The sequence below is a fragment of the Cupressus sempervirens genome, chromosome 1, assembly GCF_028749045.1.
Source record: "Cupressus sempervirens isolate cs-2001-9-10 chromosome 1, ASM2874904v1, whole genome shotgun sequence".
NCBI classification, from domain to species: domain Eukaryota; kingdom Viridiplantae; phylum Streptophyta; class Pinopsida; order Cupressales; family Cupressaceae; genus Cupressus; species Cupressus sempervirens.
This window is the reverse complement of record NC_143118.1, coordinates 892,344,616-892,359,365: the sequence shown is the minus strand read 5'-3', so window position 1 is coordinate 892,359,365 and position 14,750 is coordinate 892,344,616. Positions and strand designations below refer to the sequence as shown.

General features: G+C 31.9%; 1 pseudogene; it reads right to left on the bottom strand.

Annotated features, from left to right (window-relative positions):
• Positions 1 to 8,579: 8,579 nt before the first annotated feature.
• Positions 8,580 to 14,750, bottom strand: part of LOC149580726 (ATP-dependent zinc metalloprotease FTSH 2, chloroplastic-like) — a 60,254-nt pseudogene continuing 54,083 nt past the window's right edge.

Here is a 14,750-nt window from a genome sequence, read left to right as displayed (position 1 = left end):
TGTGATCTTTGACCTTGCACACTTATTTATGTCATCATCATACTATCTTCTATCACTATCTAACTGCACTAAAAATGATTCTATCCTAATTAAGAGATACACATCAATTATTAGAAGCTGGTTATCATGTACTTTTTTTACTTACTATCTTCTATAAATCAAGCATATCTTCTACATTTATTCAACTCTCTGTATGTACACTTATCAATGTCGTCAAGATATAGTATAGAACAAATCATCAACCATGCTTGACTTGATCATCAATACATAGTCTGTACAACCTTATTCTCTCTCTGTTACTCTATTAGTTTGCATAGAAATAATACTATGTTGACATCAATGACTAACATAGTCATGAATGGAATATGTTAATTATGTTTAGACAATCTAATGCTTAAGATACTCCTACAAGGAAATGCCATTAGCATTTATGCTAAAAATATCCCCCTTTCACATTGATGATACAATAGATGAAAAAATCTAAGTTCCAAGAATACCAAATCAATCTCTACTATTATTGCTAAAAAAAAATTCAAATCCCCTTCATCAATCAAATTTGAAACTTATAGGAACACTGCTCTATCTATTCTTTCTCATTCTTAGGATTGACATTAGTCATTCACACTCCTCCCTAATTGATATTACTCAATGTTTCTTCCCATTGATATCAGTCACTCTGAATAGTGCATCTCCCCTATTGTTGTAAGCTCTCTCCTCCATTATAAAACTTCTCCCCCATACATAGGAGAATTTTTTCATGCATACTTATCCCCTATTGAAATCAATGACAAACACTTCATTATATCAATCATTTTTTCAAAGTCTTCAACTAGCTCAAGTGTCTAGAGATATTATTCTATAATAATTACCAAGATTCATTGATGACTCTTCTCATCTCACATACTTTCCTATATAGGAAGCATCAACATTTAGTTTAGATAAACAATAGTTCTCTATACGACTAGATTGATGCACAATCTACATCATCTACTCAAAAGTAGGAAGGGGCATAAACCCAATCATACATTTCAAATACTCAAATGTATCTTTAGGAAAAGGCTTCCTAAGGACATATGCAATCTACTCTTTTGTACTTATGTACTCTAATCTAATCTCTTCCTCTACAATTTTCTCTCTCAAAACTTGATACATAATAGATGTATGCTTAGTCTTAGAATGCAACACAAGATTCTTAGACATATTGTACTTGTATTATCACAATATATGATAATAGGTTCTAAAAACTCTATCCCAATGTCCTTTAACATCTTCTTCATCCACATGATCTAATTAAAATTGGTTTTTGTTTCTACATATTCTACTTCTATTGTAGTTTGTGAAATACAATCTTGTTTCTTTCTAATCCAAGAAACCAATTTTCCTCCAAGGAAAAATGCTCCACCATTAGTGCTCTTTCTTTCATCTATACTACTTGCCCAATCTACATCAATATATGCACAGAAAGTCAAATGACTTGATCTATCATACCATAGTCCAAAATTAGGTGTACCCTTCAAATATCTAAATATTCTCTTTATTGGTACATAATGTGATTCATTAGGATCATCTTGAAATATTGATACTATTCCAACTACATTTTCTATATCTAGTCTCATGTTAGTCATATATTACAAACCTCTAATCATAGATCTATACTTCTTTTTCTCAATTGTAGGTTTTTCATCTTTGCTAGATAATTTGTGACTAGTTATCATAGGTGTACCAACAATGTTACAACTTTCCAAGCCAAATATTTTCAATAAGTCTTTCAAATACTTATCTTATGATAAAAAAATAACATCACTATTATTTACAATTTTTAGACCCAAGACAAATTTCATCTCACCAATCATAGTCATCTCAAATTCATTATTCATCTCATCAACAAATTTATCACTTGCTACATTATTACATTTAAATATTATGTCATCAACAAATATCATAATGATCGAAAATCCATTCTCAATTTATTTTAAATATAAATTTCTATCTGTCATATCTTAGCAAATCCCAACTTTGCTAAATACTTGTCCAATCTTGCATACCAATTTCTAGGCACTTTATTTAGACCATAAAATACTTTCTTTAATCCACATACCATGTCCTTTACTTTTGTAAAAGGAAATCCTTAAGGATAGTCAATGTAGAATTCTTCTTCAAGTTCTCCATTTAGAATTGTTGACTTTACATCCATCTGATACACTTCAAACTTCGTATTTGCTACATAGGCCAAGAACATTCTTATTGCTTCAAGTCTGGCATTAGGGAAAAATGTTTCTTCATAGTCTATGCCCTCTTGTTGTGAGTATCCTTTGCATACCAATCTTTCTTTATAAAACACAACCTCCCCTTTTTTAGTCATCTTGTTTTTCAAAACCCATTTATTTCCTATAACATTCTTCTCTTTTGGTTAAGAACCAATTCCAATGTCTCATTCTTCACAATCTATTCTAATTCTCCCTTCATTTCTTGAATCCAATGATCATCCTTGCATTCCTCATCTACACTCTTTGGTTCAACTTTAGAAATAGAACAAAATTCTTCATGTACTATATTTCTTGTCATAACTCCTTTGTCTTTTCTTCCAATGATCCAATTCTTAGTATGATTCTTTGTCAAATTCATTTTCTATGTAGGTGTTTTTATTACAAGTCTTACTTCTTCTCTAGGTTTAGTTCTTGGTTCTTTTTGTTCAACAATTTGAACATATTTCTAAAAATTGTTGTTAGTCTTGAGAAAAGAAAACTTCAATATTCTCTCTAGAAGATTTAGGATCCTCTTATTCTTCATCATAAATATAAACCAACATTTTATCTTTAACTCCAAACTTTTCATCCACTTTCACATTTGTGCACTCAACAATTTTCTTAGTTCTCTGATTAAAACATCTATAAGCTTTGTTTTTCAATGAATAACCAAGGAACATTCCTTCATAACTTCTTTAATCAAACTTACCAATATCATCATCTCTCTTTATGTAACACTTACTACAAAAAATTCTAAAATATTTTACTAAAGGTGCATGTCAAAACCATAATTCATAGGGAGTCTTGTTTGTGCCTTTTCTAATCTGCACTCTCTTCACGATCAATAATTGTGTGTTGATCAATTCTCTCCAAAATTTCTTGGATACATCATTATCAAACATCATTGGTCTTTTTTCTTCTACTACAAACCTATTTCTTCTTTCAGCAATCCCATTTTTCTTTGGAGTCTTAGGTCCTGATAGCTATCTCTTCATACCACTTTCTTATCAAAATATGTTAAACTCTCTTGAAGTAAACTCTCTACTTCTATCTGATCTCAAACATTTTATCTTTACACCAAATTCATTCTCAACTCTATTCTTGAACAACTTAAACTTTTCAAATGCCTCTAAGTTTTCTTTAAGAAATACTACCCACACCATTCTAGTGAAATAATTAAGAAAAATTGTAAAGTACCTTTCACTATAGAATCCTCTTTCTCTTGTAGGACCACTCATATCTATATGAAAAATCTCTAGTTTTGTTGTGGTAGTGAATTTCTTGGTGGAAAAAGGAACTTTCTTCTACTTAGCCATAACACATTCTTTACAAACAACATTAGTAGGTTTCATAATTCTAGGTAAATCTCTGACAAAAAATATACTAATAGCCTTCACGATATTATCAAAGTTTATATGAAACAATATTCTATGCCATAACCAACTATTATCCACCTTTTCAATCAAACAAGTCATTTCTATAAGGGCCAATTGAAATACATTACCTTTGGATTTTGTACCACTTCCAATCAACTTACCATCTTTATCCTTCATAATGCATGTATTTTTTGTGAATTACAACTACTAACCTTTATCAACCAACTACCCAACACTCAATAGTTTATGCTTTAATGCATCAAAAAATAAACACCATCAATGTTAACCTTTACATTAAGAGTAATAGATTCTATTCCCTTGATATAACAAGATGCATTGTTACCAACTCTAACAATTCCTCCATCTTGATTACTAAACCTAACAAATTTATTCATGTCTCCAACCATATTATGCAAACATCCACTATCTATAATCCAATCATATTTCTTTTCAACTTCCAAAACTAGAGATTTTTCTTCTCTAATTTCTTTTTAGGATTTTCTTCTTTTATAGCCACAAATCCCAATTCATAATCACTTTCACTTTGAACTCTTTCTTTAGACTCATCATCTTTATTTTCCTACAAAAAATCTCTAGGTATTCACATTTAAAAATTCTCTTACCATCTGGTTCTCTTCTTACAAGAAGAGAAAATACTTCTTCAATTCTTCTATCTTCATTAGAGCTAGATCTGTTGTTGCTAGGATAGTCTCCACTGGTGCTTGTACTTCTTGATAAAGAAGTATATCAAGAAGTATAAAGACTCAAAGCATGAAAAATTATTTCCACTATGGGAAATTCCCCAAATTAATTCAAGCTTACTTATGTTGCTTCCAATCTTCCAAGTAAAGTCTCTCTAGTAAACTTTTCAATACAAGGTATCACTTGCTCAATCATCTGCATTATTTTTCTAAATGGTGGTGTCAAATTTTTCAAAATATTCCATATAATCTCATAGCCATCTTTATATCCCTAAAAATACTTAATTCCTACAACAATCTCTAAAATTCTACCAATACGGCTTCTCATGGATTCATCTTCCATCATTTTAGCATCTTAAAACAAACATATCCAATTATGTTGTCTGATTCTTTTATCATCCTTATCACCCTCAAAAGTAGATTCTAAGGCTACCTAAATTTCATGAGATGTCTTTAAGGATTTTACCTAACTATATTTTTTCTCAAGAAGAGCTTACAATAATGCCTCTCTAGAAATAATATTACACATAAACATATCTCTTTCAGCTTCACTACATTCCTCAAGTTTTCTTTCTTCCACAACCTAATTTTTCTTTTTGTCATCAGCCAATACCCTAGACCCATACATAGAAAATGAGTCTTCATCTTCTTCTTCTAGATGTCATAGTTAAATCCATGAAATTTAGGAGTTTGTTTTTTGAAGTGACCAACCATTGATCTCCTTAAGTTGTTAAGCTTTTCTTCTCAAAGACATGATGCTCTAATACCAATTGTTTAAAAGTAAAGTCCACCAAGATAATTGAGAGAGGGGTGGGGAGGGGGGGGGGAGGTGGGGGTGAATTAGTTATCCAACTATTAAAAAACTCATTGACCTTATTAATCCTTGACAATTTGAAAAATATAATTAGCAACCATAAGAAAACATATATACATAATAACACCAAATATGCTAACTAGGGAAACCCTTGATCAGAAGGAAAACTCTGGTGGGGAAGGTGCCCACAAAATGATGTATTAATATAAAAGTTTCTTGTGGAATGATAAAAAATTTTAGGAGCCAATTATATAAATTTAGCACATATCATTCCCTATTAATAGAATTTGAACTCCTATTAGGAGATTCCAACCCTGTTAGAATTTTTGCAAATTCTACTAGGAGTTGTGTAAGGCATATGGACCCATTATCTAAACACCTTCATAGAAATATCATTGAACTCAATATCCAACTAGTCTTTGTATTGTTCTTTGCAGAATACTAGAAATGGAATAACTTTAGCTCCTTATCTATCCTCTTGATTAGACCAACTTTTGATCTCAATACTAGATCACCAACTTTGAATCCAAATAATCACTTGGATTGCTTACACACATTTACCAACTTTGCATATCACTGACATAATTCCCACTTTTACTCTTGATCTAATCAATTGCATACATCATAAAAAGGAAAATAACATTCATTTGTATCATATTCTCAAAATAATTCCTTTGGTAGGCCTTCAAGATTTCCCAATTAATTATAATAGGACCTTATTAGGATATTACAAAAAATTACATCTTTTTGTAATTATAAATCATTGTCATCTCATAGTCTTAATAACTTCTTATATGTGTGACCTCTGACCTTGTGCACTTACCAATGTCATCATTAGAATATCTTCTATCATTTTCTAACTACACTAATCATGATTTAATGCCAATTAAGAGATACAGACCAATCATCAAAAACTACTTATTAAATACTTTGTCTACTTACTATCTTCTATAAATCAAGCATATCATTTTCATGTGTGACTCTCTGTATGGGAACTTATCCATGTCATCAAGATACAATATAGAACATATCTTCAACTATTCTTGACCTGATCATCAATACACAATCTATACATCCTCATTCTTTGTCTAGTAGTCTACTAGTTTTCATAGAAATAATACTACATTTACATTAATGAAAAAAAAACCACGAATGCAACATGTAAATTATGCTCACACTCTCTAATGCTTAGGATACTCTCACAAAGGAATACCATCAACATTCATGTTAACAAGGTGCACTATAATAAACCTATCGAACCAATTTGAACTTTATGAACCTATTCAGACCATCCTTTACTAGTATATTCTAGTTTAAACGAATCTGAACCCTTCATAATAGTTGAACCAACTATACCCAAAATGAGCTGACTTAAAAATTATTCAGCTATATGTATTTGCATTGATCCATTTTTTTATAGTAGAACCATTTTGAATTATGATCAAAGTATTTCAATCAAGTGAAGTTGTTCTTCAAACCTGGTCTCTGAACCTCTACACTGAACTTGATTGTATTTGAACTCAATGACCCTATGAACCTCTTGAACCTATTTATACCAATTGTACTAGTTTTACCCACTAAACTTGGCCTTCAAACTTGATCTCTAAATCACTGAACCCCTTGAACCTTCTGAACTTGTTCATACCAATTATACTAGTTTGAAGCACTAAACTTGGCCTTCAAACTTGATCTTTGAATCACTAAACCTATGAACCTGTCAAACCTTTTGAACTTGTTTGAAACTTCTTGAACCTATTTAAACCCTTTAAAAAATTTCAAGGGTTTTTATAGCATCTAATCCCACTTAAACATAATTTTGGGCTTCTAGTTAATGGGAGAAATGGTTATAGAGGTAAAATATGCAAATAAAGAGGGTGGACTAGAATTTGAAATTATGAGGCCATATGAGGACCTAGCATTGGCTCTATTGGGGGACTATTTTTATACAAAATCAGAGAACTCTAGAATCTATAATCAAGGACTAGTGCTAAAAACCATTGCACAAATAGAGTCACCAAAGAAACTAAAACATGGAGTTGCTTGTAAAGAGGTGGATGGGTGATTGGAAACACAGTATAATCACAAAAAAAAAAAAAAAAAACTAGAAATAAAACCAAACTAACTAACACTAGTACATCATAGGCCAAATTTTGACTTAAATTTTTGACCAACATATGACGAGACTTATTCAATACTTTTCTTTTTTTTAATGCCTGATTTGGTCAAAATTTTGACCAACTTAGGGTTGCCCAATTTGGTTGAAATTTTGACCAACTTGGGTTCAAATAAGAAAATAATGAAAAGTTTATTTGTTTGTTATTTCATTTCTATGGTGCTATTGGAGCTAAGGATTGCGGGAGCTATTGGAGCTAAGGATTTTGGGCATATCTCATGGGAGGTATGTGGTCGATTAGATAGGATTCATGCTTCTAGTGGATACAAATCAAAGGGTTCCACAAGCAAGCTATTCTTATTTGCATCTCCATTGAGGAGTACAAACCCCCTATGAAGAAAAGATCTCTTCCCATTAGCAATAGGTAATCCCCCTATACAAAGCCATAAGAAGGGATCTCCTACTGAATGATAGGCCTAGCTAGGGAGTTCTTCTAGTTGGCATTCATTAGTCCAAGAGAACCTGGTTGATTTCCCAACAAAAGAGTTGTTTAGTGGAAGGAAAACTCTATAAGAGGTATGGAACTCAAAATTGAAAGAATAGAAAGTGATTTTAGTTTTCCCTATTCTCATTATCCTATGAAGAAATTTTATTTGAATTATCCAAATTCTCATATATTTATATGAGAGTTAGATCTAAGATGGAATTTTTTGATTATGAAGGAATCTCTTAGATAAAGAAGAGGGATTCTTTTTTCTTTTTTAAGTTATTTATTTCAACTAATTTTTTCAAACAAAAAACAAAAAAGTGAACATGCAATGACCTATAGGGAAGAAAAGAAGGAAGATGATCAACCCATCATTCTATATAATCAATAGCTATATCCATTAACATATGGGATAATAGATAATACATGGTCTAAATATTCAATAAAATGACCACATAATACTCAAAGAAATTTAACTCCAATCCTAAGTTTTCTCAGTCTCATGCTTGTAAGAAATATAAGTTGTGTTGTGAGCTAGGAAAAGGCCTTAACTTTGGGAAGAAAACTAGCTAACCAAAATAAGATACATGGAATGCTAGAGTGTTTTATGGATTATATTTCTACTTAATTACATATTATAGAGCCACAACTCTCTATAAATCACATATAATAATATTTATGTTTTTATTATAACAAACTCTAAACATACTATACATAATGGCACATGTGTCTAACAAGAGACACAAAATCCCTCTACCTACCCAAAAAATGCAAGAATTCTTGCATCCCATTTCCCTATATAAATTTACACTATAGTCTTAGAATCTTCTTATCCATATCCATCAAGCTAATGCTAGTTGAGGAGTAGACTATACATCCTTCCTGCTAACTAGGATCTTTGTAAACTTAGATAGGATGGCCCTAAACTCATCCCCTAAAAAGTGTCTCTTTTTCTAATAAGATCTCCACAATATTATCCATTGCTGCCTGATTACTCTTGATGTGATTCTTAGCCACCTCATATGCTTTGTCTGAAATGCCTCTCACTGCTCTATCAATGTATTCTACTAGCTTCTCTGATATCGAATTCCTTGCCATCATGCATAAAATAATATCACCACTTTGGGCTATAGGGTCCAATAGATCCCATGAACCAATTTTAGAAATTCCAAACCTTGTAACTATCTACAAGTTATAGAAAAAAATACTAAGTTTCCCATTTGATGCCTCATTATAGAAATTTTCAAATAGCAAGGATAAAATTAGAGTTGACCTATGTTACTAGAAATGAGAAATGAGAAAAAAAAAAATTTAGAAGCATATATACCTACATACATACAGATAGATAGATATAATTTCATAATACATATATATATATATATATATTCATATTTTTAAAAAATTAGTTCTAGAATTAATGATTAATAGATTTTAGCTCTAGATTTTATCTGCATTTGGAAATGCTTTACAATCTCTACTTTAAAAAAAATACCTATTTTTTCATTTGTGTTGCTTGTTGCAAGTCATTGGTTGCACTTGATGTGACCTCAGGTTCACCAAATGTGACTTCTTCTATAGCTCTATCACCAAGAGCCCCCAAACTCCAAGCAAAGACTTGCTACTTGGTAATAAGACTTGGGTCATCTCCACAAAAAACCCATGTAAGACCACGTGCTTGTCCTCAAGGTACAAGAGTAACATTTTGAACTGGATCATGTCTAGGGGTCATCATGCTAACCTTGTAACAATTACCAAAAAAAGATTTAGTTTTCTCTGAAACACACATTGATATCATTATATTATTGCAAATCAAACTTCCATCTTGTGGTACATACACATGTGAAGGGTATACATAAAATCATACAATAAAGTACCAATAGATGTTTAGTTTTGGGTATTTACACACAAATTGCATGTCCAACTTCATGGTAAGCTACCAAACTCTTATTCTTTCCATCAATCATTGTTGTAACCTCAATACCAACAACAATCATGTCTATTCATCATCTATTTCCTTACTTGATATGTATTGTTTGCCTCCTCTTTCAGCAAGAATTGCTAATTCATTCAAGAGATTTACATGATCAACACCACTAAACTTGAGTGTTCTTGTGGCAACAACATCAAGTAAGACATATTTTCCCAAGATCTTGTTGCTTGCATGAACCTTAAGAATGATTGTGCAACCATTTATAATAGGAACATCAATAGTGACCTGCAAGTGATAGGTAGATGATTTTTAGCATTAGCATCATCATCTCTAGCTTCTCAACTATTTTGATAGTATTGAATGTCGTTGGAACAATTGCATTTTTTGAGGAATCCTATCTTTCTATAAAATGATCATCTAGATAGAAAAATCTAAATTCCTCATTTCATTAAAGAGTTTTTTATTGAGAACTAAATTCAAATTTTCTCATTTAAAAAGATGTGCAAATTGGTGAATGGAACAATAAAGGAATGCAAAAGACTTTCCATATTTTCTAAAATAACTTGTCCCTCATTAAACATATGTTCATATCATGTTCATGATGGATCACTAAGTATGATCTAAACATCAATAAAACATGCATAATTGATTCCAACAAAATTAATCTAAATATAGAATATATCACCTATGAACTTCCCCCCATTGATGATATGTCGGAATAACTCAAGGAGTTATATTGTGTCCTAATAGTGATGAATTAGAACTCTCTTCTATATACATTCTAACAATATCAATGGCATTTCCATAGAGTAGCTTATAAGAAGTGCCTCCAATCCCTTGGGCTTTAAAGTAATTTTTTAATTGTAGTGGCATCCACCATATATCTCTTGCAACCTTTGAGAGAAGTAATCCTAAACCAGCTAAAGCTAAAGCTACAACCCAAAAAACCCATTTCATGATCTTAACCAAGAATATTTTTATTAATAAAACCAACACTCTAAGTTCGTTGTCTACTTCAATTTAGTTTTCTATCCCCCAATTCCTAATTCTAAAGTGATCACTGAATATGCACGATAGACAGAGGAAAAAATGTGTGGATGGACTAGAAACCACAAGAAAAAGCTATCATCATCATGATATTGTATCATAAAAAGAAATCAAGAAGGCTTAGCTAGTTGGTAACAGAATCTATGATATTGACAATAGTATGTAAACAAGATTATGTTGTAAAATAAGACTTTTATATATTGATCATTGCATTACATCTAAAATGGATCTTTATTTGTGGGCTTAAACTCATTTCTCATGCTAGCTATCTTGAGGACATCCATAAATTTTTATTACCAAGATGTAAGTTAAAGCCTAGGGTGGGTCTATGAATTTTCTTTCATCCCTCCTATAAATTACATATGAAAATAGGCTCATAAGTGTTTCATCAACATTATTTTTTCATTTGGATCTTAGTAATTATGTGACCAATCTTTTCCTTTCAAACATCTTCATAGAAGTGGGTAGATCATATGATCCAAAAGAGTTTGAAAATTAATAACTTAAAAAGCTTCTGAGATGTAGTTGGATTGAAAAGGAGATAGATGACTTTTAGTCATAGTTAAAATATGTAAAGTTAAGGAAACAAGTCTATTTTTTAGTGTAAGACATTCATTTGGTAGGCTAAGTATAATTATAGAAAAAATTTAGATTATTTGTATTAACTTGATATTAAATCAGCTCTTCTCTACGAATTAAAATTTATTTTATATAATGATTTTCTATAAATGTTATGTTTCTTTAAAAATACATGCCAAATTTTTTACTCTATAATTTGGTTACCCAATTAAATGATCAACTCACTCTCTATAAGAAAGCAAGTGAAGCTCAATACTTAAGAATTAATTTAATCAATGGCATCCCTTTTCTCTTAAGATGCTCCCATGGGGGTTTTCTTTCTATCTAATTATTTGTTCTTCTTCCTTATCTACTAAAAAAATTAGTCACATCTTCCAAGAGTTGTCCTATAGCTAGGTGCGCCCACTACTTTCACTTAGCACACGAGAAAATTCAAGGTCATAGAATTTCTTTGATTTGACCTCTTAAGATTATTTTTTTGGAATTTAAAAGTGGGAAGATTTACTTCTTAGAGGGGGGGTGAATCAAAAGTAACAAACTTTAACCTCTAATTCTTTTTGACTGAAATCAATACATGCATGTAATATATCTAATTATCATGAAAGTAATGGCATGCATGAAAATAGATAACACAATATTTGATCACCTAGAAACCTTCCAAAATGAGAAGGTAAAACTAGGGTGGGGATGACACCCACAACTCATCACTGTAGCAATATGTAACTTGTCAAGGTTACAAAGTTTTACCATCATCAATGGTTTTCCCTATGAGAGGCCTAACCTGTTAAAGGCTCTAACACCTTGTTAATGGTGACCTATCTAAAGGATTTACAAACACTCACTTGGAATGTCACCCTATTAAAGGATTTACAAAATGGTTGTTAAACCAACCTATCTTGATAAGATTTTCATTCTCCTAATACAATGGCTAGAAAGTATAGTAGAATGTGTTGACCTGATGACTTACAATCTTCAATTGCTGATTTTAGATCCTTGTTTTGCCCAATCTGATATGATCCTTTGTTATCTGATATGACTCTATATGAATTACTAATTCTCTATTCTAATGTTAACTAATACTACAATGATTTCCTTCTTCTTCTAAGTCTTTTCACCCCTTTCACTTCCTTCAAACTTTAACTAGTATTCACTCCTTGCATGCATTCCCTTCACACATACTCTTTGTCACACTACTAAATTATGGGGTCTCACCTTCCTTAAAAAGGTTTCATGACTTAGGGTTAGGTATGAATCTACAATTGGGATTCATCCATCTTTCCCACTTAAATCATTCCATTTTTGTGATTGGTTGCATGTTGATTGCATAGGAAATTAAATAGATTTGATCTTATATTTTAATCCTTTGAGATTTATCTTATGTCAGGTCAAAAATGGTTTACATCTTAGTTTGTGAGGGCACACACTCTTATGTTGATTTTGTGTTACTCGACACTTACTAATTATTGATTCTTGACACATATAGGAATTTTGTCTTGCTTGGCTCCTATAGAAATTTGTCTTTCTCAGAACAAGTAGTTTACTCAGCACATATGTTGGCTCGGCATCTATTAGTCACTCGGCATATGAATGACTTGGCACCTATTGAATTTTTGGCTCAACACATACTGTGACTTGGCATCTATATTATACTCAACATCAACTTAGAAATTTCTTAAGTGTGTTGACACTCAATTGTCAAAACCAATCTGAGACCAACAATCTCCCCCTTTGACATGAGTGGAAAAAACACTTAACTAAACATTATGAATCTAATCTCTATGAGTATAATATACATTTTGTTTAGCATATGTACAAAACTTCAAAATTGTTCAAAATTTTGTGAAGATACCTCAAAATTTGTGTCTCCCCCTGAGCTGATGTGACTTTTCTATCTCCCAAAACTTCTCATGCTGGATTTGTCTCATGTTGATTATGATATACCTTGCCTTGTCATTCTTTCCCTTATCTACCCGTTGTTATTTGCTCTGTTCTAGCTCCCCCTTTCACACATCTTCCCTTGTAGCTATTCTTTCCTTTTGACATTTCTATTTTTCTCAAAATTTATCCGCTTATCTCCTCCTTAGTTTTATATCCTAGCTCCCCTTTTTATTATAATCTCCCCCTCTTTTTATACTTATGTCAAAGGGTTCTATACATTTACTGAATACTTAGCCAAAAAGGATTTATTTACCTCCATAACTATTTGGAGAGCAACATCCTAATTGTCTAGTGCAACATCTAGTAACTCAAGTTGGATGGTTGTCTCTACTACAAGGTGAACTAGGCCTTCCAATGTAGGATGATTGGGGTCTTTCTTTAAAACATTCTCAGCATAGGCTAGTTCTTTCTACAAAACTTCCATGTGTGGGGTGATGGTAGATTGAATCTATATTAGCTTGGAATTGATGTTTTCCTCATCTATTGTAAGTATGGCTAATTTCGTTTGTGTGTGAAGCATAGTAGCAAAATGCTTCTCACTTTGAGCTAGATCCTTAGGTAACTACATGATTGATATTTTCAAGTTCCTCTCCAAGCTCATTATCTTTTGGTTGGTCTCTTGTGTGAAAATTGATGTATTACATAGCTTTGAGTACAATGAGAATATGTTGTCAAGTACTACTTTTACCTTTTCTATCTTTTTGGCTAGCTCCACCTGAGATAGTGCTATTTCAATTGATATTCATTCATTCAACATCATTTGGAACTTCTTTTCAGACCATTCTAATAATTTTACGTTAGTGTCTAGGTCTTTATTCTATAGCTAGTCCACTATATTGGATAATTGTTCCATGATTGGCTTGGTTTCATCAGGTACTTGCAAGTTGTGTACATCTAAAAAGATGTCTTTGATTTCATTTCATGCTTGCCTTTGTTTATACTCTTTTCTAAGTATCTCTTATTTCTTCTTCTTCTCTAGTGCCTCTTGCACTTCATTTATCTATTCTATGTTTATTGTTTTATAGTCATGCCTAGGGATGACTATCTCTTCATTAAGAATAGGGTCTCCATAATGAAGTACCCTTGCAAAATTGGTAGAGTTTGAGCTTGGTGCTAAAACTTGAAGTGGTATTACTTCAATGCTTGGCTGTTGTTGTTCCTATAGGGTTCCCTGTTGTAGGCAAGTTTATTAGTGTTTGTATTGCCTCTTGTTCTTTCTCCTTAGGGTCTCCTCTTCTTCTTTTTTTCCTTGATCAATTATTGTGATCTAAGACAGTGCACCTTGTCCTTGTACAATAGGAATAAAGGTATCCTTCTATCTTGTTTGATCTTTTACTTGCTCCTCGGTAGTTGTTGTGACTATAACTATGGAATCAACCCTAGCTGGTGTGTCTTGTGCAGCTTGCTCTTGGGGTTGTCCACTTGTAGTTGTTTGGAAATGTGAAGGTCATTCTTGTGGATTCACCTTCTCCTTTGTGATATTAGCTACTTCCTTTTGTAGTTCTTCCACACTCACCAA